The 25,657-nt window shown below is 39.2% G+C and overlaps 1 long non-coding RNA gene across 2 annotated transcripts in view; it reads left to right on the top strand.

Annotated features, from left to right (window-relative positions):
* Nucleotides 1-23,486, top strand: part of LOC116668035 — a 139,421-nt gene extending 115,935 nt beyond the window's left edge. For both annotated transcript variants that reach the window (XR_004325081.1, XR_004325082.1), the window contains exons 2-3: nt 21,618-21,733; nt 23,115-23,486. This is a non-coding gene — a long non-coding RNA (uncharacterized LOC116668035). The remainder of the gene's footprint in view (nt 1-21,617; nt 21,734-23,114) is intronic.
* Nucleotides 23,487-25,657: the final 2,171 nt, after the last annotated feature.

The raw sequence follows: 25,657 nt of genomic DNA, 5'->3' as shown, positions 1-25,657 counted from the left end.
GAGGAGGGGAGCCTACATCCAAAGATCTATGGCTATGCTTTAAATCCTCTAGTTAAAATCCATTAAAGAGAGGAAGGAAACCCAAAGCTAATGTAAAACATCACAGAATTCACACTTAATTGGGGCAATATGTGTTGGACCAGATTGGTGCAGAAGATCATTAGAACAAGTGAAATGCCACTGAAAAGTAAGGCTGAAGAACATTCACCATGGTCCCTTTCAAAAGTTCTAGTGTAGGTTCTGGCATTAATTGTGCTTTCTTTGTTACGTTACTTATTGGAGCAGCATATGGCTGTTTTGTTAAAGCCACATAGACACATGTCTGCTCAAATAAATTAATGTTCCCATCTCAACTGGATGATTTGGCAGGAATAATACACTAACCAGCCAATGTGTAGACTGACCCACATGACTCACTCACTGAAGGATCTAAAGTAGAACATTGTATATTTTGCTAATAAGCAGTTAGAGGCAGACCGTTTTTCTTTTAAATATTTTTCATAGTAACATCTATTGACCTCTACCTAGCATCCTGTGTAATGCACACCTGTTAGAATTTGAAACTGCAGACATCCAGGAGACAAGCTGGGGAGTGGTATGCAAATTAGGAAGGCACACAAGAGGCATTTTTCAAATTAACAGGATGAGAAAACTGACATCACAATACTTAACAAAAAAGGAAGCTTTGCTTAAAAAATGAGTTGCACATGCATACATTTATATATACCACTTTCTAACTGTCGGGTTACCTACAAAGTTTAGAAAACTTTCCAAGTCTATATAATTGAAAGACAAGTGAAAATATTTTGTTAAGACTATTTTTATCCTGTTTGACCCCACTCCAGTTCTTTCTACACATTATTGCCAGACTAAGCAACTTATTTAATGCATCCTCTGATCCTTTACTCAAGGGAGTATCAAGGTATTCTGTAGTAGTGGTATTTTCAGGTTATCTATTCCCCTATATTGCCAGAAATGGAAACACACTTTTTCCCATTTTATATGGGAAGCCTTATATAGCTATAATGTAATGAACATGTATGGTTTATGACCCAAGAAATGTAGTTATATTTTAGAAAGAGCACAAGTTTTATTGTCGTATCTCAACTATTATACCCTACTATGCGGTGGTAAAATGGTTAAGAGACTAGGCTTTCAATCTATTCTAACTTTGGGTTCAAGTTCTCACACCTTTCCTTTTTAGCTGTGTTGTCTTGGGCTGTTTATTTTCTAGCCTGTTTCCTCACTGGTAAAGGAAGACATTCAGACTTACCCCCGAAGAGAATTATCAAGATTAAATACAGTAATATATAAAAGCATTTGTCAAAATACTTCAAGTAGGGCAATTCAGAGGTAGGTGTGAAGGCCTGGTAGTGGGCACAGTACATTTGAAGAGTAGGACTAGTGAGGGACACGTGAGCTTGAAAAGTTATTGACTGTGTTTAGGGTTCTCAGCTTTAAGGATCTGACTGTTAATAAGCAGGTAAAGATTTTTGAACTTGACCCTAATGGTATGAGGAAGCTGTTAATATACAGGTACATTCTTAACAAGGCTTTTTGCAGGCAATGTTAAAAGGTATCTAATGTGTGATAACACTTGTCTAGGCACCGTGGAGTTCAAGAGAATCCAATCAGCCAGGAAATCTTCCAAGTTATCTGAAATTCAATTTTACCAAAATTTCCAGTTCCACAACTTATTAACCATTTTGATATCACCTAGGAGATATCACTTATCAGTAAGTTTAGATTTACATTTTAAAAGCAGGTTTCATTTTGTTTTAACATTACAAAACTAAAACACCTCTCTTTCTTTTCTGTCAGTCCCCTCCATCCTTGTCCTCATAAGTTACATGCAGTTTCCTGTCCCCCACGTAATAAAATCAAAAGTCTGCCATGGTCTTTGGCTGTTGATAGTCATGTGGTTCTAAAACGTACTATGCACCTAGCTCTGTCAACATAATTTTGCTTGGGTAACTGTTATGGGACTGGGGATTTGCATGTGGGATTTTTTAAATTCTTAGATGTTGTTCTGGTGCTTAAATAATCTTTTGCATGTTATTAATGATTTAGACTCTGAAAGGTGAGGCTTGTTAGATACTTGGGGTTCTAATGACTCAGCTTAAAGTTTTGGAAATTGCAGCTACTGAAGAAATGATTCTACCCTACTGGATTGAGACTGATTAGAAAGATAAATTTAGAGAGGAATTCTTTTGGACTTGAACTCTTTTGAACTGTAACTAAAACGGTAATTTAAATTTGGGAATTTCATTTCACTCTGTGAATTTGATGATTGATTCATATTGTCCAAACTGGGCAACTTTTGTATTGCAGGCACTGCATTTATTTATGTATTTCTATGCTGTCACTTGGACTCGTTATGTAACCTCTGGTGTGCTATGTTGGACAACGTGCCTGTGCGTAATTTGAAATGGGCCTCGGAGCAGGGAATGTTCTAGCCTGGGGTGCAGTGTGGCCTTTAGTCAATGAAACTGGTATATTATACTGACTCGTATCCATGATCCTGCTGGTTGGAAGGCTGCTGTGTAGACTGGGGGTGGGAGCACTGTTCACATGGATGAGAACAACTAGTGTGGTCAGCCCTGCTTCTGGAGAAAAAAGCTGAATTACCTACCATCCCAGGAGCAGAGGTTGCTTGTGGCGAAAAAACCAATCTAAGGGTATTATTGTCTTGCTGAGCTGCAGGCCTCTGCCTCCAAGAGGGACAGTCCACTGGGCAGTGACCTGGGCTTGAGTGTTAAGATCAAGGAGTTGAGAAACAAAAATTCAGCAATTGCAGGAAACAATATTCTCCTTTCTCTTTTTTCCTGCTTCAGCCTGTAAAATAGGAATCCGTTCCCTCTCATAACTATGGAAAGCAGTCTTGTGTCTTTTTTCTCCCCAACCCCATTTGCTCAATTACAGCTTTATCTATAAGAAGACATTTTGATCATTAAAAAGTAATGCATAATCAAAAGGATACATGTCCAGTTAAAAAAAATCTTAAACTCCATTCTGCTCAGAAAATCCCAGACACACTCCTTCTAGAACATTTCCATGTATACAGAGGCACTTTCATACATGTAAAACCAACATACCTTGTACCTACAATATGGGAGAGTCTGTGATCCTCAAATCCCCACTCAGTATCACCTAGTTAGAACTATCAGCTTCTTATCATCCTAAGAGAACACTCAGTTTCTGAGATGAGGTGTTAAACACACTAGGAATGATTTAGGACTTGCAAAACAAGTTGAGGTGCTATTAACCATTCTCACTGTAAAGATGAAAAATCTGAAGAGCAAGGAGGTTCAGTGACATACTCAAGGCTCGTATGGCTGGTAAATGACTAGAACTCATGACTTCTAAAGCCAAAAGCTTTTTAGCTCTATCACACTGCCATCTGCCATCTCTGCACCTTCCCTTTAAACTCATGGAATAGTCTGGGAGGCATAAAGTATGTGATTCTGATGTTAGATTTCAGATTTGGCTAAATTTGCCTCCATGTACTTCAGTCAGGTCTAAATTGAGACAGAGCTGAGCAATAAACTCTGCTTGAAGCTATCTGCTGTTTTACATAATTCACCAAGTATAGGGGTCTTCTGTCACAACCTTTCCAGCATACCATTAAAGGGCTGGGATATTTATGAGAAGCTGTTATGTCTTCTAAAAGGAGCGTTGTTTTTGGAGAGCTCACCAGCTCACAGCATTTTAGGTGTACGTCTCCTAAATGGTTTATGCTACAGCACCTGTTGGTGGCGGAGCAGGAAACAGTTGGCAGTGAGCTGCAAGTGTAAGAATTTGAAGGTAACTGGGTCTTATTACCGTATGCCTGTATAAAAATATTATTTTCCTACTGTGGATGGAGGAACAGAAGCCTTGTGTCTGCAAAGACATGAACATTTGCTTGGGAAATTTATGTTGATATATAACAGCATATGGTCTTTTTCATCATGGATTTATGTACAGGAGGCAAGCTTCATAGTCACAGTTAGAAGCATTAAAGATGGAGCCACATGAGTGACCTAGTGTGTGGCTGCCTTAGCATCTGCGATGAGACCCACAATGCTTGGCACACTTGTACAATCACCTCCTTTCCCAAAGAGAAAGACTAACAATCCCAGTAAAGACATTGATCTTTGAACTTATCAAAGGGGCATTAATACCACCCTCAGATAGGGACTCTAGTGAGGGTCACATATTCCTGGTGCATTGGAACCGCTGTTATTTCAGATAGTCCTCAAGCCCTGTGTCACATGCCCCCACGCCCCAATATCTCATGAAAGTTAGCAGGAAAAAGAATGCTAGGTCTCTTCCTAATGATCACCATTTCCACTTGCTTTTGAAGATGGAAAGTGGGAACTAGAAGACTCCTGGCAAAATAAGATTGGCAATGCTTGGCGTTAATAAGCTTTAGGTTTTTGGTATTACTTTGCTGGCTTTCTTTGGTTGCACTTATGTTTTATCTATCTCTATTTAGATTTACTAGCCAGTGTAATATTTATTCTCATTTTTTCGTATTTATGCCATTCAGTCCACAGATATCTGTGGTGCTGAGAGGCTGTTGGATTATGTTCAGAGGGCAGCAGGCTTGAAACTACTCTAGTTCAGCTATTTCCAGTGCTATCTGTGAATAGTGTATGAGCTCAAACCTTAGCTGCTCTGTGTGGGTGGGGTTCATCATCGTCATGCCTTGTTAACAAGCTCAAATACAGCAATATGCTTGAGAAAGAGAGAACGAACGAACCACAGGCTGGGTGACTTAATTAATTATCCTCTGGAAGCTGAAAGGTGCCAGCAGGGATGGAATCATCTAGGCCTCTCTTCTGACATGGAGACGACCGTCTTCTCACTATGTCCTCAAACTGTCTTTCCTCCGTGCACATGCATGCCTGGTGTTCCTTCTTGTGTCCAAATTTCCTCTTAAGGACACCAGTCCAAGTGGATTAGGGCTCACTCTTAACAGACTCGTTTTAACTTATTCACCTCTTTAAAAGCCATCTCCAAATACAGTCACACTCTGAGTCACGGGGTTTTAGGGTTTTAATAATATATGAATTTAAGAGGAGCATAATCCAGTTCATAATAATATTGCTTTTTTTATTTCCTTCAGAAACCCTATTTTAGAGTTTCTGGTTTTGTGTAGACTTTTCATCATTTATAAAGTATAGTAACTAGGCCTCATGCTCCTTTCCAACTACTCCTTTCTATGACTGAGATTCCAGGGAACTTGGAAAGACGATAGAAGTTTCAGCAAACTATGGGAGAAAGGAACACACACACACAACCTATGTACTTATTTTTGTCCCACCTAGTATGTTTCTTGAAGTCTTGTGAAGAATCCTATTTGAGGAGCATGTAAGAAATATTCCAGCAGAAATTTAGCATTAACAATTTTAATGATACAGAGCCCCACCTTTCTGCTTATTCATTTGATTGATGGCACTTTGCTAACTCTCATCTGCCTCTCATCCTTTGATTCCATTCTTCTGATTCTACAACTGCAGGCTTCTTTCCTCTGCCTCTCCTCGTTCCACACCACCCACTCCTCGTATCACAGCACAGCTCTTCCCTAAGTAGTGCCAAGACAACAGCCTGCCCCATCGTTTGCCACTAGGGTCTCTCTCTCTCTTTTTAATTCACTGCTAGATCCTACTGAGCACAGCCTGGCCCCTAATGTGGGTCTAAGTAATTATCCAGTTTACTGCTTACCTGCATGCACAACATGTGGAAGACTATCATATTGCTGGCATCCCACTCACCTGTCCTCCTGTGGATCGTCATAACACTACCTTCCCTGATATATGTTCCTGTGTTCTAGCTTGTATTTCCTCTGTTGTAACACTTGTTACATCGTGTGTACTTGCTTATAGATTCTCCCCCTTCTCTGCTGAATGGCAGCACCCTGAAGACAGGAACCATGTTTATCTTCACTGTGGTTTCCCTTTAATTTAGCCTGGTGCCTAATATAAGTAGATACTAACAAACTTTCCAAAAAAAAACCAGACTGATAACAGTGGTTTAGAGCATCCTGGAGCCAGACTGCCACCGTTTTTGCCCATGTGTGATCCTGGGTAAGTTACTTAGCCTGTCTGTTATCTCTAAAACAGAGTTAATAGTGCTTATCTCAAAGACTTGTGAGAATTCCATGAGGTAATATATACCTAAGGTGCATAGAAAACTTCAGAAAGGGTTAGCAATTGCTATTAGCAGTTAAATGACTGAATGATGGTTAGCTGGATGAAGGGATGAATGGCTGAATGCATTTTAAGCTGACATTTGGCAGTAAGTTGCCAAGTTAGTATCCCTAATCAAGTTTGAGGCATGTTTTTTCCTTTGAAATATACATTAGACATTTAAGATGTCTTTAAAACGTAGTTCATTTTTGCTTTACTATCAGATTTGTCTTGTCAACAATGATAATGTGGGCTCTGTCAGAATCAGTATTCTGGCATGAATTTTTAAGAAGGAATGGGCTAAGAGGCAGTTTTTGTGTAGCACTTCTGACAGCATCTGGGAATGTGTTCACATCAGAAGATTCCTTTTTATCATATGCTGACTTTCCATTTTATAAAAACTGTCTTTCTCTCCCATGCTAGTGCACAGTGAGGCACTCTCTGTTGAATGAGTGAATGAATGGCACAGGGCAGACCATTTGATGACTTATTACTGTTCATAAAGTTCACTGCTAGAAAAATACTAGAAAATTTCAGCTGGAAATGACTGGAGACTAGAGAGTAGATTATGGTGGGATTCTATGCTGTTTTTGTCTCTGTAAGACAACCTCTCACTGTGATATAGCAGAAATGTCCCTAGACTCTAACTTTTTGGATGTATGACATGTGGAAGTCATTTGGGTTCTATGAGCCTCAGTTTCTCATCAGTAAAACAAGGATAATTATATTCATCTTAGGGTAATATGAGGATTAAATGATATAATGAAATACCTATGCATAGTGCTGTCTCTAAAGGTTTTCATTTCCTTCCTTCTGGTTAGTCATCAGCCAAATGGGGACACATTTTTCAGTTTTTCGTTGTTATAAGGGAATAGTGATGATTAATGAGACCCTGTAGTTATAAGCAATTTGGTGGGAATGCTCTTTGCTAATTCTCTGAAAGCATTCAGCAAAAAAAATTCAAGTTAAAAATGTCAACTTTATAATGGAAATTGAGTACTAAGATCAGAAAGCATTTTCCAAAATATTAGACCTATGGCCAAAATAGTTGAAAGTTTAGGCCAAAAAGTGTTTGAAAAGTTGATTAAACTTGGAGGCCTCCAAGTTGAAACAAATTGTTGTAGGATCAATATTGCTATAGACATTTCTACCAATCATTAGGTAAGAAGTAAAAATGGAATTCATTGTTTCTACATTTTGACCTATTTCTTCTTTAACTGTTATAAAAGACTGGCACTTACAGATGTGCACCTGTCATTTTATGATGACAACTGTTGTATGTCAAAGGAAGAACACTGCTTTGGAAGAATGGAGATATACGGGTCCTTGTCCTTGGCCTATTCTGATTAGCGGTGCCCCTTGGTCACATCCCATCTGCCTAATGACCAGCATGAATCCAGGACAGCCTTTCTTCTCAAAGCTGTGAGGTTTTATACAAGAAATACTAATCCTCACTAATATATTACAAGAACCTATAAGGTAGAGAGGCCAGAAAAGGCTATGAGAACAGTGGCAATTTTTACGGCAACTGGTTAGGCTCATTTGATGATAAATGATACAAGAAGGACCCAAACAACCATTAATCTGATTCTAAGTTTTCATTTTGTTGTTGAACTCTTCTTTGTTTAAATTTTGAGGCAGCTTGGTGAAAGGGAAAAGGCATTAAAGTAGAAATCAGAAGGCATATTTCCTTGCTGGACTCAGGTTTATCATTTTCTTAATGTTTCTTTATGCAAGTCATTTAATCTCTCTGACTTATTCTTGTAAATGAGAATAAAATTTCTAGCCCTACCTAATTCATACGTCCTTTGTGATAACCCAGTTTAATCGAACTTAACAAATACTTATCTGCTGTTACTGGATGCCACACATTGTTCCTTTTTGTGTTTCCTATTCTTACATTCAACAAATTGTTCCTGAACATCCACATCAACTAGATGCTGTGCTGGGTTCTAGCCTGCTACTGTCTTAGACACTCTATTCTCGTGGGGGATGATGCATAAAATCTACTGAAGTGTTCAACAGTACCTTAGAAGTATGACCGTATTACTATATTAAAACAGAGTAGGGGATGGTTAACTCTGCCTGGAGGAGTGGCAAGGTCACCAAAGGTCTCAGACAGGGAGTGACACATGAGTTCAGTCTTGAAGCATCAACAGGGTGTCTCTAGGTGGAGAAGGGATTACCAAAACAGAATAGATACAGAAATATTTGGCCAGATGTGAAACTGGGACAGATTACCACTATTATTCGTAACACCCTTATAAGTGTGTTGCTGCAGATGTTGCAAATGGCGGGGACTGCAAGACTATCTTAATTACTCAACTGGTCAGGAATACAACTGAGAAAAGCTAGCTCCTGTGGTCATTCTTGAGTGTCCACGTGGGATCACTAGTTTGGGGCTGGTTACATGAATTGCTTCATCACTGCTTGCACCAACTGGTTGTACCATTGTTTCCTTAACATTTGTGAGGCACCTACTCTACGTGGAGACCACATGCATAAGCTCTGTGCTAAACATTCTGCATACATCTTTACTTATCCAACGATATGTAATGACCCAGTGATAGACTGTTATTACAATGACTGAAATAAAGTTGGACACCATGTGTGGATCGATGTGACTTGTCTGGCATAGAATTTGTCAGTGGTAGGATTCTAAAACTGATGTGTCTGAGTCCAGTGCTTATATGGCTTTCATAGGCTGATTCCCTAATTAGGTATATGGGGTTACCGCCTAGGATCGTGAGAATATTTAAACCCAGGTGTACGTTACCATAAATATCTCCAGCAGAGCCTGATATATAGTAGATACCTCTTTAGGTGCTGATTGATCTACAGTGATCCCTCATTCGCTCAGACCAGTACTATTTACAGAAGGGAGATCCCATGGTCCTATCTGTATTATATGATCATGGTCCCTCTGCCAAAGCTGACATGTCTAGCAAAGGGCTCCTGATCTAAACTGGGCCAGTAAGGTTTTTTTTATCCCTTTGAGTGTGTTTTTTTCTGTTTGTTTGAATTGGATATGGGAAAGATTCAGCCTATGGTGGTGAGAGCCACAATAGATGATGCTTGGAATTTGCCAAGGGCTATTTACCTCAACCTGGAGATTAAGCTATTGTTTGCTTGCTTGCTTGTTTTTAAATAACAGCTCTATTGAGATGTAATTCACAAACCATAAATTTCACCATTTTAGTGTCCGTAATTCAGTGATTTTTAGCATATTCAGTTATATACCCATTACCACTAATGCTAAAATATTTCTATCACTCCACAATGAAATCTTGTACTCATTAGCAGTCCCTTCCCTTTCCCCCATTCCCCTAGACCCTGCAAGCCATTCATCTAATTTTTCATCTCTTTATGGTCTATTCTACACATTTCATACAAGTGGGATCATATGAGGAAGCCATTCTTTAGTAAAAGTGACTAAAGCTAACGCACAGAAAAGAGAGACGGAGGGAGGGAAAGAGACTAACTTATTTAACTCAGATGTGTATAAAGAGTTATTTTGTCTATAAGTAATTTAAATATCCTCCCTAGACTCTTACCCACTAATCAAGAGGAAAAAATACTGTCCAATATATTTTAAAGATTAGTCCAATCCAACAATGTAAAGCATCAACTCAGCTATAACTCAGATTCTCTTGAAGAAACAGGCAAATCCTTGGTAATATGAATCCTCCTTGGGTTCAGTGGACAGAGGATATGCTTTGGAATTAGACTGTGCTAGATTTAAATCCAGGTGCCATCACCAACCAGATACATCACCTTGGCTAGTTCCTTCCTTGGAGTCTAAATTTCTTTTTCTGATAAATCAGGATAATAATTCACAGAGCTTTTGGAAAGATAAGGTGAGATAATATAAGACTATAATATAGTTCCTGGAATAGGTGATAAATTCCATTCTCCCCTGGGAGTATAGGCATATGTATGGAGTGAAGGAATGGCAGAGTCCACTGGGAAGGGGTATTTCCCCTGCTATAGTGTGGAGTTGTTGGGGAGGAAGCTGCCCCACCAAGGATTATATTTTTTAACTTCACTTGTGTGAACTGGCCGCGAGCTACATTTCTCTAGTGGACTGTAAGGGATGTCTATCGCTCTGGGCCAGGGTTTAAAGAGGGGAGGGTTCTCTCTTCCCCTTTTCCCATATCTGACTCCAAAGCCCTTTCAGATACCAGAGCTACAAGACTGTAGGGACTTGTTCCTTGAATGATTACGTGGAGGAAAACTGCCTGCCAAGCAGGAACAAAAGTGTTGGTTTCTTTTATGAGCAAGGAATGAACTTTTATTGTGTTAAGCCATTGAAGTTTGGAATGTATTGATGACAGCAGCTAGCATTACTCTAATATAATATTCAGTGAGGCTCTATCCTTGGGACCTTGTTGAGAAAACACAGATTATACTATCCTGAAGTTCACTGCCTTTGATTCTTCATGGAATAACCAAATGTCATTCATTTGCATCCAGTGCCAGTTATGTTATCCTTATGAAAGGATTTTTCAGGAAGATCAATGAAATAAAACTAAAATTCTTGAGGCTATTCCATGACTTTGAATTATTTTTTTCTACCCTCATTCAATATTCATCAACAAATATTTATTGAGCACCTTGGTTGGAAGAGAGAGACTAGTGAAGATACATTTTTAAAAATAAAATTACCAGACTGGGTAATTGGAAGGTTGAGCTCAAGGCAAGGGCTATCATGATAGCCTTTCTGAAAATCTGCTGACTTTTCAAATTATGTTTGATGATTGTGTCCATCTTTAGGTCTTCGGCTGTTGCTTATCAGATGTAATACACCTAATTTAAAAAATTATTTCCTTCATATTAAACCAGGGAAAGCCTATTGCCACAGGAATTTCTAAGCATCACAATTGATATTGTTGTTAAGAGTACAGAGACTGAGAAAGCTTGGACAAGATGGCAGAGTAGGAAGACCCTGAGCTCACCTCCTCTCACATGCACAACAAAATTACAAATATTTACAGAGCAACTATTGATAATATTGCAATCTAGCAGAGAAGGCCTTCTACAACTAAAGATACAAAAGAAGGAACCACTCAAGACACAGGTAGGGGGTTTGAAGTCATGGTATAGTCAAGACCATAGCTCTGGGTGGGCAATCCACAAAAGGGAGGACAATTACAGTTGTAGAGGTTCTCCCTAAGGAGCAGTGAATCTGAGCTCCATGCCAGGCTCCTCAGCCTAGGGGTCCCACACCAGGAACATGAGCCCCCAGAATGTTTGGCTTTGAAGGCCAGTGGGGCCTACTTTTGGAAGATCCAGAGGGCTATGGAAAATAGAGTCTCCACTCTTAAAGCACACAAGATCTCACACATGCCAGGACTCAGGGAAGCAGCAGTAATTTGGAAGCAGGCTGGGCCAGACCCATCTGCCTGTCTTGGAGGGTCTCCTGGAGAGGCAGGAGGCAGCTGGAGCTCACCCTGGGGACACAGACACCAGTAGCTGCCATTTGTGGGAGGCCTTTCTACCCTCTGGACAGCTGGTGCTTGCGAGTGCCATTTTAGAATCCTCCCTCTAGCTTATTGGCACCAGGCTACAGGTAGCCCTGCTCACCAGACTGTAGACAACAGTACTGGGATGCCTCAGGCCAAACTAACTGGGTGGGGCCGCAGGCCCACCCATCAGCAGGCAGGCTGCCTTAGGACCTGCTGAACCCACAGCCACCCCAGGACCCAGCCCCACATATCCATGTGCAGCCACTAGACTGAGGATCCCCAGGGCCCTGCAACCAGTGACCCTAGGCCTCAGCCCCTCTCACTAGTGTGTCTGTACTAGCCCCAGGATCCCCTAGGCTCCATCCATCAGCTGCAGACACCAACTCCAGGACCCCTAGGCCTTGGAGCCAGAGACTCCAGGACCCACTTAGGCACCAGCTCCAGGACCCCCTGAGCCCCAGACCCACCCACCAGTGGGCTGACAGGGACTCTAAAAGCCCTGAAGTGAGAAACACTGGAACCCAGCTCCATCCACCAGGGGGCCAGCACTAGACCCACGAACCCCTGGGCCGCATCCCTATATACCAAAGGCTAGGACCAGCCCTGGGACACCTTAGACCCATCAGCAGGCTGACACCAGCTTTGAGGACCCCAGCCAGAGACTCTTGGACCCAACTTCATCCACCAGTGAGCTGGCATGAACCCTGGTCTCAGTCTTGCCCCCCTGAAGGCAGATACAAGCCCTGGAAAACCCCAGGCCCTAGCCTCACCCATCAACAGGCCAACACCAGCTCCAAGATACCTTGGACTCCTCTGCCAGTGGCCATGAGATCCATCCCCACTCACCATGGGGCCACCACCAGCTTTGGGACAAACAGGAACACACAGCCAACCCTGTTAGGAACAAGCCCCATACACCAGCAGGTCAGTAATGGATCCAGGACCCCCACCCCCGCAACCACCCACCCCAGAACACAGCTCTGCCCACCAGTGAGCCAGCATTAGATCTGCAACACCCAGGGCTCCACAGCCGGCCATCTGTGACCTGGCCCCACCAAACAGTACTGGGAGTCTCCACCCAATGCAGGTACTGGCAACCAATTGAACCAGGGGCCAGCCACACCTACCAAACTGCCCACAGTAGTCAGCCAGCCATACAAAAGGACCCATGCAGCCCACATAGGGGGAAATCTTAGTGCGTATAGCTCTGGTGACCAGAGGGGAGTGTACTGCTGGGATGCATAGGACATATCCTAGGAAACGCCACTTCTCCAAGATCAGGAAATGTAACCAATATACCAGATAAATAGAAATAAAAGCAGCACATTAGGTAAAATGAGGTGACAGAGGAACATGCTCTAAACAAAGGGTCAAGATAAAATCCTGTGAGAAGAACGAAGAGAAGGGGAGATAGACAGCCTAATTGATAAAGAGTTTAGGTAATGATTATAAATATGATCAAAGAAGTCAGGAGAATGAATGAATGAAATTTGAGAATGATACAAACAAATGGAAGATATCCTGTGTTCTTGGTCTGGAAGAGTTAATATTGTTAAAATGTCCATACTACCCAAAGCAATCTATAGTTTTAATGCAACCCCTAACAAAATACCTGACTTTTTTTTTATTTACAGAACTAGAACCAATGATATTAAAATTTATATGGAAACTCAAAAGACCCCAGACTGCCGGAAAAAAATTGAGAAAAAAGAACAAAGCTGGAGGTATCAAGTTCTTTGACTTCAGACTATACTACATAGGTACAATAATCAAAACAGCCTGGTACTGGCACAAAAAAAGATATATAAATCAGTGGAACACAACAGAAAGTCCAGAAGTAAACCCACACACATATAGTTAATTAATCTCTTACAAAGGAGGCAAGAATATACCTGGAGAAGATACATGGAGAAATGAAACTCTCTTCACTAAGTCGTGCTGGGAAAACTGGGAAGCTGCTTGTAAAAGAATGAGATTAGAACATTTCCTCACACTATATACAAAAGTAAATTCAAATGATTTAAAGAACTACATGCAAGATATGAAACCATAAAACTAGAAAAGAACACAGGCATAAAACTCTTCGACATAAATGGTAGCTGTATATATATATATATAATATATATTATATACATATATATATATATTTGGCTCAGTCCCCTAACTCTAAAGAAACAAAAGCAAAATAAACAAACATCTCATACAGCCTAATATCAAAAAAAAAAAAAGCAACCCAATAAAAAAATGGGCAGAAGAAAAATGCTTAGGAATAAATCTGACCAAGGAGGTGAAAGACTTACACATGCAGAACTACAAAGCATAGATTAAGAAAATTAAAGAAGACAAAGAAATGGAAAGATATCCCATGCTCTTGGATGGGAAGAATCAGTATCATTAAAATGGTCATACTGCCCAAGGCAATCTACAGATTTAATGCAATCCCTATCAAATTACCCAGGAAAATTTTTTTTTACAGAACTGGAACAAACGATCCTAAGATTTACATGGAATCACAAAAGACCCAGCCAGAATTGCCAAAGCAGTGTTGAATAAAAAAGAATAAAACTGGAGGAATAACCCTCCCAGACTTCAGACAATATTATAGAACTACAATAATCAAAACAGCATAGTATTGGCATAAAAACAGACATATGGATCAATGGAACAGAATAGAGAGCCCGGAAATAAATCTGCAGACCTATGGTCAATTAATGTTTGACAAAGGAGTCAAGAATATAAAATGGAGAAAAGATAGTCCCTTCAGTAAATGGCGTTGCAAAAACTGGACAGCAGCATGTACATCAATGAAGTTAGAACACTCCCTCACTCTATACACAAAAATAAACTCAAAATGGCTTAAAGATTTAAATATAAGACAAAACACAAGAAATCTGCTAGAAAAAAACATAGGCAAACCATTCTCTGACATATATCTTAGCAATGTTCTTCTCCTAGGGCAGTCTACCCAGGCAATGGAAATAACAAAAATAAAGAAATGGGACCTAATTAAACTCATAAGCTTTTGCACAGCAAAGGAAACTATAAGCAAAACAAAATTATAACCTATAGAATGGGAGAAAATATTTGCAAGTTATGCAACAGACAAAGGCTTCATTTACAGACTATATAAACAGCTCATACAACTTAATAACAACAACAACAACAACAAACCAAAGAACCCAATCCCAAAATGCGCAGAAGACCTAAATAAGTAATTCTCCAATGAAGACATACAAATGGCCAAAAGACATATGAAAAAATGCTCAATAGCACTAATTATCAGAGAAATGCAAATCAAAACTACAATGAGGCCGTCATTCAAAAGTCCACGAACAATAAATGCTGGAGAGGGTGTGGAGAAAAGGGAACCCTCCTACACTGCTTATAGGAATATAGTTTGGTGCAGCCATTATGGAAAATAGTATAGAGACTCCTCAGAAAACTAAAAATAGACTTACCATATGATCCAGCAACCCCACTTCTGGGTATATATCCAGAGGGAACTCTAATGAGAAAAGATACGTGCAGCCCAATGTTCATAGCAGCACTATATACAGTATCCAAGACATGGAAACAACCTAAATGTCCATCAACAGATGAGCGGATAAAGAAGCTGTGGTATATTTATACAATGGAATACTACTCAGCCATAAAAAAGAATAAAATAATGCCATTTGCAGCAACATGGATTGACCTAGAGGTCATCATTCTAAGTGAAGCCAGAAAGAGAAAGAAAAATACCATATGGTATCACTCATATGTAGAATCTAAAAAAAAAAAAAAAAAAAAAAAGACACTATGAACTCATTTACAAAACAGACTTGCAGACTTAGTAAACAATCTTACGGTTACCGGGGAAAGGGGGTGGGAGGGGATAAATCTGGGAGTTTGATATTTACAAACGTTAGTCACTATATTTAAAAATAGATTTGAAGAATTTCATATAGTACAGGGAACTATGTTCAATATCTTGTAATAACCTTTAATGGAAAAAATATGAAAAGGAATATATATATATGTATGACTGGGACATTGTACTGTATCCTAGAGATTGACATATTATAATTGACTGTAATTCAGTTTAAAAAGTAATGGGCAGAAGACCAAATAGACATCTCTCCAAAGACATCCAGATGGCCAACGAGAACATGAAAAGATGCTCAATATCACTAATTGTTACAGAAATGCAAATCAAAACTACAATGAGATATTACCTTACGCCAGTCAGAATGGCCATCATTAAAAACTCCACAAACAATAAATGCTGGAGAGGGTGTTGAGAAAAAGGAACCCTCCTACACTGTTGTTGGGAATGTAAATTGGTGAAGCCACTGTGGAGGACAGTATGGAGAATCCTCAAAAAACTAAAAATAGACACCACACGATCCAGCAATCCCACTCCTGGGCTTATATCTGGAGGAAAATGTAACTCGAAAAGTCACGTGAACCCCAGTGTTCACAGCAGCGCTACTTACAATAGCCAAGACATGGAAACAATCTAAATTGACAGATGACTGGATAAAGAAGATGTAGTATATATACAAAATGGAATACTACTCAGCCATAAAAATAATAAAATAATGCCATTTTCAGCAACATGGGTGAACCTGGAGATTGTCATCCTAACTGAAGTAAGTCAGAAAGAGAAAGAAAAATACCACATGATATCACTTATATGTGGAACCTAAAAAAAAAAAAAAAAAAAAAAAAAAACCCAAATGAACATATCTACAAAAGAGAAACAGACTCACAGACATAGAAAACAAACTTATGGTTACCAAGGGTTAAAGAGGGTGGGAAGGGATAAATTGCGAATTTGAAATTTGCACCTCTTGGAGAGTGATGGAAATGTTACCTATCTTGATTGTGATGGTGGTTTCATTGGTTTATCCATCTATCAAAATTCATAAAATTGTACAGCTCAAATATGTGTAGCTACTGTATGGGAATCATACCACAATAAAGGTGTTAAGAATAAACAAATGGGACCTAGTTAGACTGAAATGTTTTCACACAACAATAGAAACCACTGACAAAATGAAAAGACAGCCTACTGAATGGGAGAAAATATTTGCAAATAATATGACTGATAAGGGGTTAACATCCAAGGTATATAAATAGCTTATCCAACTCAGTATCAGGAAAACAAACAACTTGATTAAAAATGGGCAGAAGACCTGAATAGATATTTTTTCAAAGAAGACATAGATAGCCAACAGGTAAATTAAAAGATGCTCAACAGAACTAATTAGAGAAATGCGTATCAAAACCCACAATAAGATACCACCTCATACCTGTCAGAATGGCTATCATTAAAAAAAAGTCTACAAATAACAAATGTTGGCAAAGATGTGGAGAAAAGGGAACCCTTGTACACTGTTGATAGGAATGTAAATTGGGGTGGAGTCACTATAGAAAACAGTATGGACATTCCTCAAAACACTAAAAATAAAACAACCACATGATCCAGCAATTCCACTCCTGGCTATTTATCCAAAGGAAATGAAAACATGAATTTGAAAAGATACATGCACCCTAATGTTCATAGCAGCATAATTTACAATAACCAAGATTTGGAAACAACCTAAGTGTTCATCAACAGATGAATGGATAAAGAAGATATGGTATATATACACAATGAAATACAACTCAGCCATAAAAAAGAATGAAATCTTGCCATTTATAGCAACATGAATGGACTTGAAAGATATGCTTAGTGAAATAGGTTAAGACAGAGAAAGAAAAAAAACTGTATGTTATCACTTACATGTGGAATCCAAGAAATCAAATGAGTGAATGTAATAAAAACTGAAACAGACTCACAGATGTAGAGAACAAAGTACTGGTTACCAGTGGAGAGAGAGCAGGGAGAGGTTGCAATATTGGAGTAGGGGATTAAGAGGTACAAACTACAATGTAAATAAGCTACAAGGACATATTCTACATCACAGGGAAGAGAGACAATATTTTACAAAAAACTATAAATGGAGTATAATTTATAAAAGTTATGAATCACTGCATTGTACACTTGAAATACAGTATTGTATATCAACTGTACCTCAATTTAAAAAAAGGGTGCAGAGACCGCCCCCAGAAGTGGGGATTTACAGTGTGAGGCTTTGGAGACACTGAAATCTATATTCAAATCCTGTCTTCAACCTTTCTGAGATTTACTTCCTTCATCTGTAAAACATGAAATTGAATGCCTATTTCATAGTGTTTTAAAGAAGATTTTAAGTCATTTACATACAATAAGGAATAGTCTGGTAAATTCCCAATAAAAGGGACCATGCTTGATTATTGCCCCCAAGAAATCCCACATAACCCACAAACTCAGCTCTCCTAAGACCTCAAGAGCTACAAGCACCACTTGGTGGCTTGGGTCCTCTCCTTCCTCCACATCCATGGGGGCCCTCTGCCCAAGCCTGATCCAGTATATGGAATGTATCCATGTCTGTGCATAATAGCACGTGCCTACCTACACATGCATGCACAAACATGAACACATACGCACATGTGAACATAGTCTTACATATTTTTCTTCTGTCAGAGCATTCACAATGAGAGGCAGCTTAGTTTCCTATCTGAAGGTTCTAAAGAGTCTGGTTTTTCACCTGCGCTATTTTACCTCTACTCAGCTTCCTGAATGAAATGTACTCACTTGTTTTGTTTTGCTAGTGCCTGCTTTAGGTTGCTTATTATTATTGGTTAGTCCTAAAGAAGAGCAAAAACTCAGTGCATCTCACACGGAAACAAAGGCCCAGCATTTTCAAAAATCATCTCGAGTAATAATCTATTAGTAAGCTAAATTAGAATTAGATAAAAATGATCTCATGTTTCCAGGAATTTTTTAAGCCCTGGTATAAATTGAACATGCCCAGGTTTTCTGTAAAAACACTTGAGCTGGTGATGTGCTTAATAAACTTTGACCTTTCGTCTGAAAACACATTGTAAAATGGAATGATTGTGAGTAAGTGGAAAGAGAAGAGGCTTTAGAGTCAGACAAAGGTTCGCTTCCAACCACTGCTATGTGGTCTTAAGCAAGTTACTAAACCTCTCTAGGCTTTGCTTTCTTAAATTAAAAAGTAGCCGTATGGTCCAGCAATCCCACTTCTGAGTATATATCCAGAGGAAATGAAATCAGCATCTCAAAGAGATACCTGCACTCCCATATTCACTGAAGTACCACTCACAATTGACAAGACATAAAAACAACCTAAGTGTCGGTCAGCAGATGAATGGAGACAATTATATATGCAATATATGTGCACACATGGGAGTATTTTTTATTCATAAAATAGAAATCTTGTCACTTGTGACAACATGGATGAATCTGATGGACATTATGCTGAGTGAAATAAGTCAGCCACAGAAAGACAAATACTGCATGATATCCTATGTGGACTCTTAAAAAAAAGGTCCAACTTAACAGAAGTAGAGAGTAGAACGGTAGTTACCAGGGGCTGGGGGTGTGGGGAATGGGGAGATGTTGGTCAAAGGATACCAAAATGAGTAATTTCTGGGGGTCTAATGTCCAGCATGGTGACTATAGTTAATAATACTGTATTGTATCCTTGAAATTGTTAAAAGAGTAAGTACTATGTGTTTAAGGTATTAGCAGAGTTACTTAGCATGAATGAGGTAATTATTTCACAATGTATATCAAATCGTCACATTGTATGCCTTAAATATACACAAATTTTTTTGTCAATTATACCTCAATAAGACTAGAAGAAACTAAAAATAAAGGTCAAAAAAATAAAATAAGGTTAATACTACATAGTTCATAAAGTTCTTGTGATAATTATATGAGATCATGCAAACGGAGAGCCTAGTTCAGCGAAAGGCTAAATTGTAATTTCTGGTTGTGCCATTGTTTACTCAATTCATCTTTTATATCACAGTGCAGCCATTAGAGGAAAACGTGCCTAATGTATGTACCACTTTTCTAATTGTCTGTCGGTAATATGATGCCAATTACATGAGTTTTAATTATGCTGTACTTGAATTACAGGCAGGCTGGGGAACTGAATTCCAATCAGCAAAAATGCTTAGTTCCAACCAGTGTGGGTCTGTGTTCTGTGATCACCTGTGCTTGTTATCTTTGGCGTTTAAGTGGCCAGAGTTGATTTCCTTTGCTTCCAACCTTAGGCTAAGACCTAGCCATCTTCAGCAGCATTCCTGCAGCAGCAGGGTAAATAAAGGAGCATAATGGAAAAGTTCAGATTTTCGAATGAGAACTATCTGGTTTCAAATTCTGCCGCTGTTACCAGCTACACTGATTTTGGAAAGTCTCTTAACCTCTCTCAGCATTAGTTTTACCTCCCAAATGTGTGGCAATACAATGACTACTTAAGAGAGTCTCCTTGGCTTCAGTCCTTACCGCTTCAAATCTGTATTCCAGTCTATTCCCGGAATGATCTTTCTAAAGTATAAATCAGATCATATTTCTCCCTCGGTTAAACTCTTCAAAGACTGGCTGCATTAGAATTAGTTGTTCTTGGTGTGGAGAGCCGTTGAAAAATACAGGTTCTCTGCCCTCCCCCTTTCCCAGTCTTAGAAATCATAATCTCCTAGCATGAGTCCAGGTATCTATAAGTTCATGTGGCTCCCCTGGGAATCACAGGGTGTACATTCACTAGCCTAACCTCTCCATGATCCAGCCCCAGCCCCAGCCTCTGCTCAGCATTATCTCACACTCCCACCCCACGTCACAGGCTATTTCTGTAGCTATACCAACTGCTGACAGCTTTCCTAACATGCTGTGTGTCTGCCCTCGCTTTTGTAGCTTCCTCTGCTGGAAAGACTTTCATATCTGGCTTTTCTACTATGTAATCCCATACACATTTTACAGTACTCAGATAAGCCCTACTTCTGTAGAGATTTTTCCTGCCTCACTCCTAGAAAGAACTGAATACTCTTCTTAGGCCCCAAAATGTGCAGTACAGACTTGAAAATCAAGTGGCTAGCTCTCCAATACAGACAGTCGTCTTCTGCCTGTAAGGCCCTCAACTGCTGTGTCTGATTGTCTTACATGTCCACGTATCACTGGCACCTGCATGCAGTGCATGGCCAACAAAGTTTTGATGGGGAAATGAAGCCCGTCTTTTGAAATTATGAACTCTGGTACAGAGACATGTAGCTTTGATGAATGAGGGCACAGAACTACAAGTTGTAAATGATCTCTTTGCCTTTGATATGGTAAGAAACAAATCAGTGTCTCTCTTTGGATCATTAAACTTGGACCATTTCATCTGGGGCTTTGGAGAAGCTGTTTCTGTTCTGCCTTCTATTTTTTTGGGCAGTCAGTGGTTTCAGACATTGTTCTGCAGCTGTGGCATTAAAACAGATGCTGACATGTCAGTACGCCCAAGGAGCAAAGCTTTGTTGGGTGGGAAGATTACCAAAGCTTTTCATTTCAGTCCAACCCAGAGATTCAGGGATGATATAAACAGCATGCTGTTTTATCCATCTGTGATTGCCCAGCGAAGTATGCTGTATTTTATGGGCAACCTGGTGGCAGGAGATATATTGTCCAGTGTTTTTTCTACCTGCTTTTGATTTATGATTGAAGGTCAGATATATTATGGCTCACCTGCCAATGCTAACTACCTTTCATAAAATTATGGTCCTGCTGAATGGATGAATGCCCCTTAGTACACACTTTCCATCAGTTTCGTAGGTAACAGTTACTGATGCCAGTTGGTTCTTGGCAATAGTATTAAACTTCAAGCCACAGACAATGGGGACCCTTGGACCTTCTGATGTGTGGCTCAGCCCTTACAATCTTTACAGGGAATACAAATAATGACACTCAATCAGGCTGATCTTTCTCCTGCTCTCCTTAAGCTTCTTTTCCTCTCCAGTGTCACATTCCGCTGCTGTAAAGAAGTTAAGGATCTGTCAAACAGGTATTTATTCTATGCTGAGTCAGGAATTCACTCTACAGCTATGTATGTTTCATTCTTTTTCCATCTAGGAGCAGTGATTTTGGGCTCCAGTTAGGTGATGAATTCTGTTGAGAAACCTCAGAGGAAGAAGGCACATCTACATTGCGGTCTAAAGGACACAGTTGGCCGTAACTCGGAAAACGAGGTATAGGTGTGCAGATCACAGCTCCTGTCTCTCATGTTCCTGCAGTTCTTGACCTCCTATAAGGTGTTCCCATGTGTGACCTCAAGGTGGTACAGCAGAATGCTGAGAGAAAGTAGTCTAAAGCTAGATTAGAACTGGATTTGGTTCCTGCTGGAATTGCAAATGATTGGCCTTGAGTTTCTCTCTGCGCTCCCAGGGATAGAGGTGACAAAGTACCCTATGCAGCAGAGAGTAAGCGTCTGGTCAATAGTAGCTATTTTTTGTTTTTTCTTTTTGGACGTCAAAAGAGTCTATTGACCCACACATCACCACCCCTACTCTCTAACTTTTAATTATTAACAACCACTTTTAGTTATTTCTTCTGAATGCTATCTCCCTATCTAAATAATATGCTATGCTATGTGGGCATTTGTCTTACCAATTTCAGACATTATCCATTGGTGTCCTGCTATGACAGGATTTAGATAATTTACACCAAGTTCAACTCTTGTCTTCCTGCTTCTAATATAACTTAATAGTAGCTATTTTTATAGTTTTTAACTAGCATTTTAGCTAGTGACTTTATCAATGCCCACCTTCACAAGTGAACATTAATACTAATATGTTAATCCACAGTGTATGTCTGCTTCTGCGTGGTAACAAGGTGAGAGTTCTGTAAGGGTCATCTCATCTACAGTTCTCCAAAGATATAAATCTTGTGACTTTAACAAAATATTTATGATCCTTTAGCATGATTTTAGTATTTTTTTCCCCAGAAATACAAATTTTCTAGAAATGGCTTCTCTGAACATGCTATCGGAAAAAGTAAGTCACCTTAATAATTTCCCACTAAGAAGACTATGTACTGAGCCTAAGATGTAATAGGACAGGGGAGAGACTGAAAGCATGAGCTCAGGACACAGGAGGTCATGCAGCAAAGCTATGCTTTAGCTCCTTTAATTACATGCTGTGTTCATTTGGGTTGGTTATCCTCTCCTAGTCTCATTCCCTCTTTTTTTTTCTTTTGTAAAATGAGAATAACAAATATAATAAAATTCATAGGAATTTTATGTCAATGGATTTAAAACAAAAAAACATCGTAAAACATTTAAAACAGTCTCTGGCCCATAGTTAGTACTTCTAAATGCAAACTCCTCTCCCAATAGCAGAGCTGCCCTGAGAATGTCCAAAATCTAGTAGCTATGGAGGCAGACCAAAGAGGAACAGAAAACTAGCAACAAGGAGGGAATCTAAAGGAAGTCATCACAGCTATTTTCAAGTATAATTTTAAAGAACTTCTGTTTGCCAAACAGTGTTACAGAGAAAAACCATTTAGAAGATGTCCAGCAAACTGCGGGTACAGCACCATTTATGACCTCTCCAAAACATTTTTCATTTGTAGCCTCCCTAATAGCAATGCCCAGGGAAGGGGAGGCAGCACAACTCAGCACTGCATCGTCCGTGCTCCGCGGCCACTGCCAACTGGAAAAGAATGGCTGAACTGTGGTGACTGACAGAAGGCATTCCCACGGCATGTGTGAAAATCGAAGGCTGCCTAGTTGAGCTTCTTTGACATAATCAGGTAGGAACGCTGAGACTGAATAGTCCAGATTTTTCATCGACTAAGACTAATGACCGAGCACCTTGCATACACAGGCACTCTTGTCTTTGGCTTAGCGTAGTGGAATACAAGGCTCAATATCTCAGACTGCTGCTGAATTAACAGATGAATGAATGAAGTTTGGAGCTCTTCAATTAAAGTTTTTTTATTATGCACTGTGCCTTGCCTAAAGAGGAGCCCAAGAAATGGTTTATTAGTTAGTAAATTAATCAAGATACAGTGAGGTGGTAGGTGACTCACGAGCCCCAGTGACTCAAGCATAATTGTAATTTTTCTTCAACATTTCCAAGCATTTCAAATACCTTTTACTTCTCCTAATGAATGACTTTGAGATTTTTCCAAATATTCACTAGCTGAGAACAGTCAGCATGTTTCCTACAACTTGGCCGGAATTATAACGCGTAGAGAGAAAAGCAGGCTAATTTTTTAAATGGAGTATGAGAGGTTCCTTGTCGGGGATTGGATTGCTCCAACAGTTCTTACCTCTTAGTGATTGGCGTAAAAAAAAAAAAAAATCTTTGGTGTTGAAAATAAAGACATTTTTTGGTTGTCACACTAGCCACAGCAGGATGCTTAATACTCTTCTGCTTGTAGGCCCCTGAGAAAAGTTTCTTTCCGTGAAAGAGACCAACAGTATGTTGACTCATTAATCTTTCCCTTTTTAGCTTTTGGTTATTCTAACAATTTGAGCTTCAGAGTGTAGACCTTAGGCCACCTTTAAGACACGATATTAAAACTATTAGATATGGTCATGAGCCTTCCGAGAAATCTTCATGCATGTGTGGGAACATGGACTACTGCATCTCAAAGTATCATCTATCTGTCTCATCAATATTTGAAAATGATTAAAGGAACAAAGAACTACAACATGGGCCATCCCATGGGCACCAACTCCCAAGAAGCCTGTTTGCTTTTCATTCCAGTCACTTGTAATCATAAAGGTACCTGAGTCTAATTGTTTTCCATACAATAGACAGAATACCCTCTTAATATTCCTATTACTAAACAAAGCCAGCTGAAACTTTGGACTGGTTTCTGTTATTGGATTTTGATAAATATATTCTTGATTCAGTTAGGTTTTTCCACCCTTATTCAGAAAGTCCCACTGGCTAACTTTTTAATACTAAAAATGTATTCATGCTGCATTATAAAGGCTCTACATATTTTAAGAACTAGCTAAAACACAAGAGATGCTATGGTTGTTTCATCACTGTAGAGTCTACAACTGCACTGTCCAAATGTGACTGTTTAAAATTTAATTTAATCAAAACTGTTAAAGAGAAAAAACACAGGCTCAAAATGGTGTCACCTGTGCTAAAGCTTATGATACCAAACCCAGACATAATGCCTCATCTAGCTGCAATTTTGACCTTTAGCAGAAATGTAATCTTAATCAGCCTGGAATTTTCTGGTCAGCACCAATGAGGTTATCAGCCTTGTGAGTCCTCTCTACCCACCCAAGAAGAAGAGGCATCTGCATAATAAAACCCTTGCCTTTCCCTTTCCCTCTCAAAAAAGATTTCCTGTACTAAAATAATTATAATTCAAAAAGACACATGCACCCCAATATTCATAGCAGCACTGTTTACAATAGCCAAGACATGGAAAGAACCTAAATGTCTATCAACAGATGACTTGATAAAGAAGTTGTGACATACACACACACACACACACACACACACACACACACACACACACACACACTGGAATACTACTCAGTGATAAAAAAGAATAAAATAATGCCATTCGCAGCAACATGGATGAACCTGGAGATGATCATTCTAAGTGAAGTAAGCCAGAAAGATAAAGAAAAACACCATATGATATCACTTATATGTGGATTCTAAAAAGAAAAAAAATAAGAGAAAAGAAGACAGTAATGAACTTACCTACAAAACAGAAACAGACTCGCAGACACAGTAAACAATCTCATGGTTACTGGGAGAAAGTGGGTGGGAAGGGATAAATTTGGGAGTTTGAGATTTGCAAAAGTTTATCACTACATATAAAAACATAAAAAACAAATTTCTTTTTTATAACACAGGGAACTATATTCAATATCTTGTAAATGCATGACTGGAATATTATGCTGTATACCAGAAACTGACATACTGTAACTATACTTCAATTAAAAAAAAGAAAGAAAAGATAATTCTTTATTTTCTAATAGCCCCCTTCTTCTGATAAAAATCTTCTAATTTGGAGCACTCTTTTGGTTGCTAGAGGGGAGGCTGCCCAATTCATGAACTGCTTAATAAAGCCAACTAGATATTCAAATTTTCTCAGTTGGGTTTGTTTTTTTAAAAAAATCAAAAATTCAGTTT

Source organism: Camelus ferus, chromosome 13 (assembly GCF_009834535.1).
Source record: "Camelus ferus isolate YT-003-E chromosome 13, BCGSAC_Cfer_1.0, whole genome shotgun sequence".
NCBI lineage: Eukaryota > Metazoa > Chordata > Mammalia > Artiodactyla > Camelidae > Camelus > Camelus ferus.
This window is presented reverse-complemented; position numbering and strand designations above follow the sequence as displayed.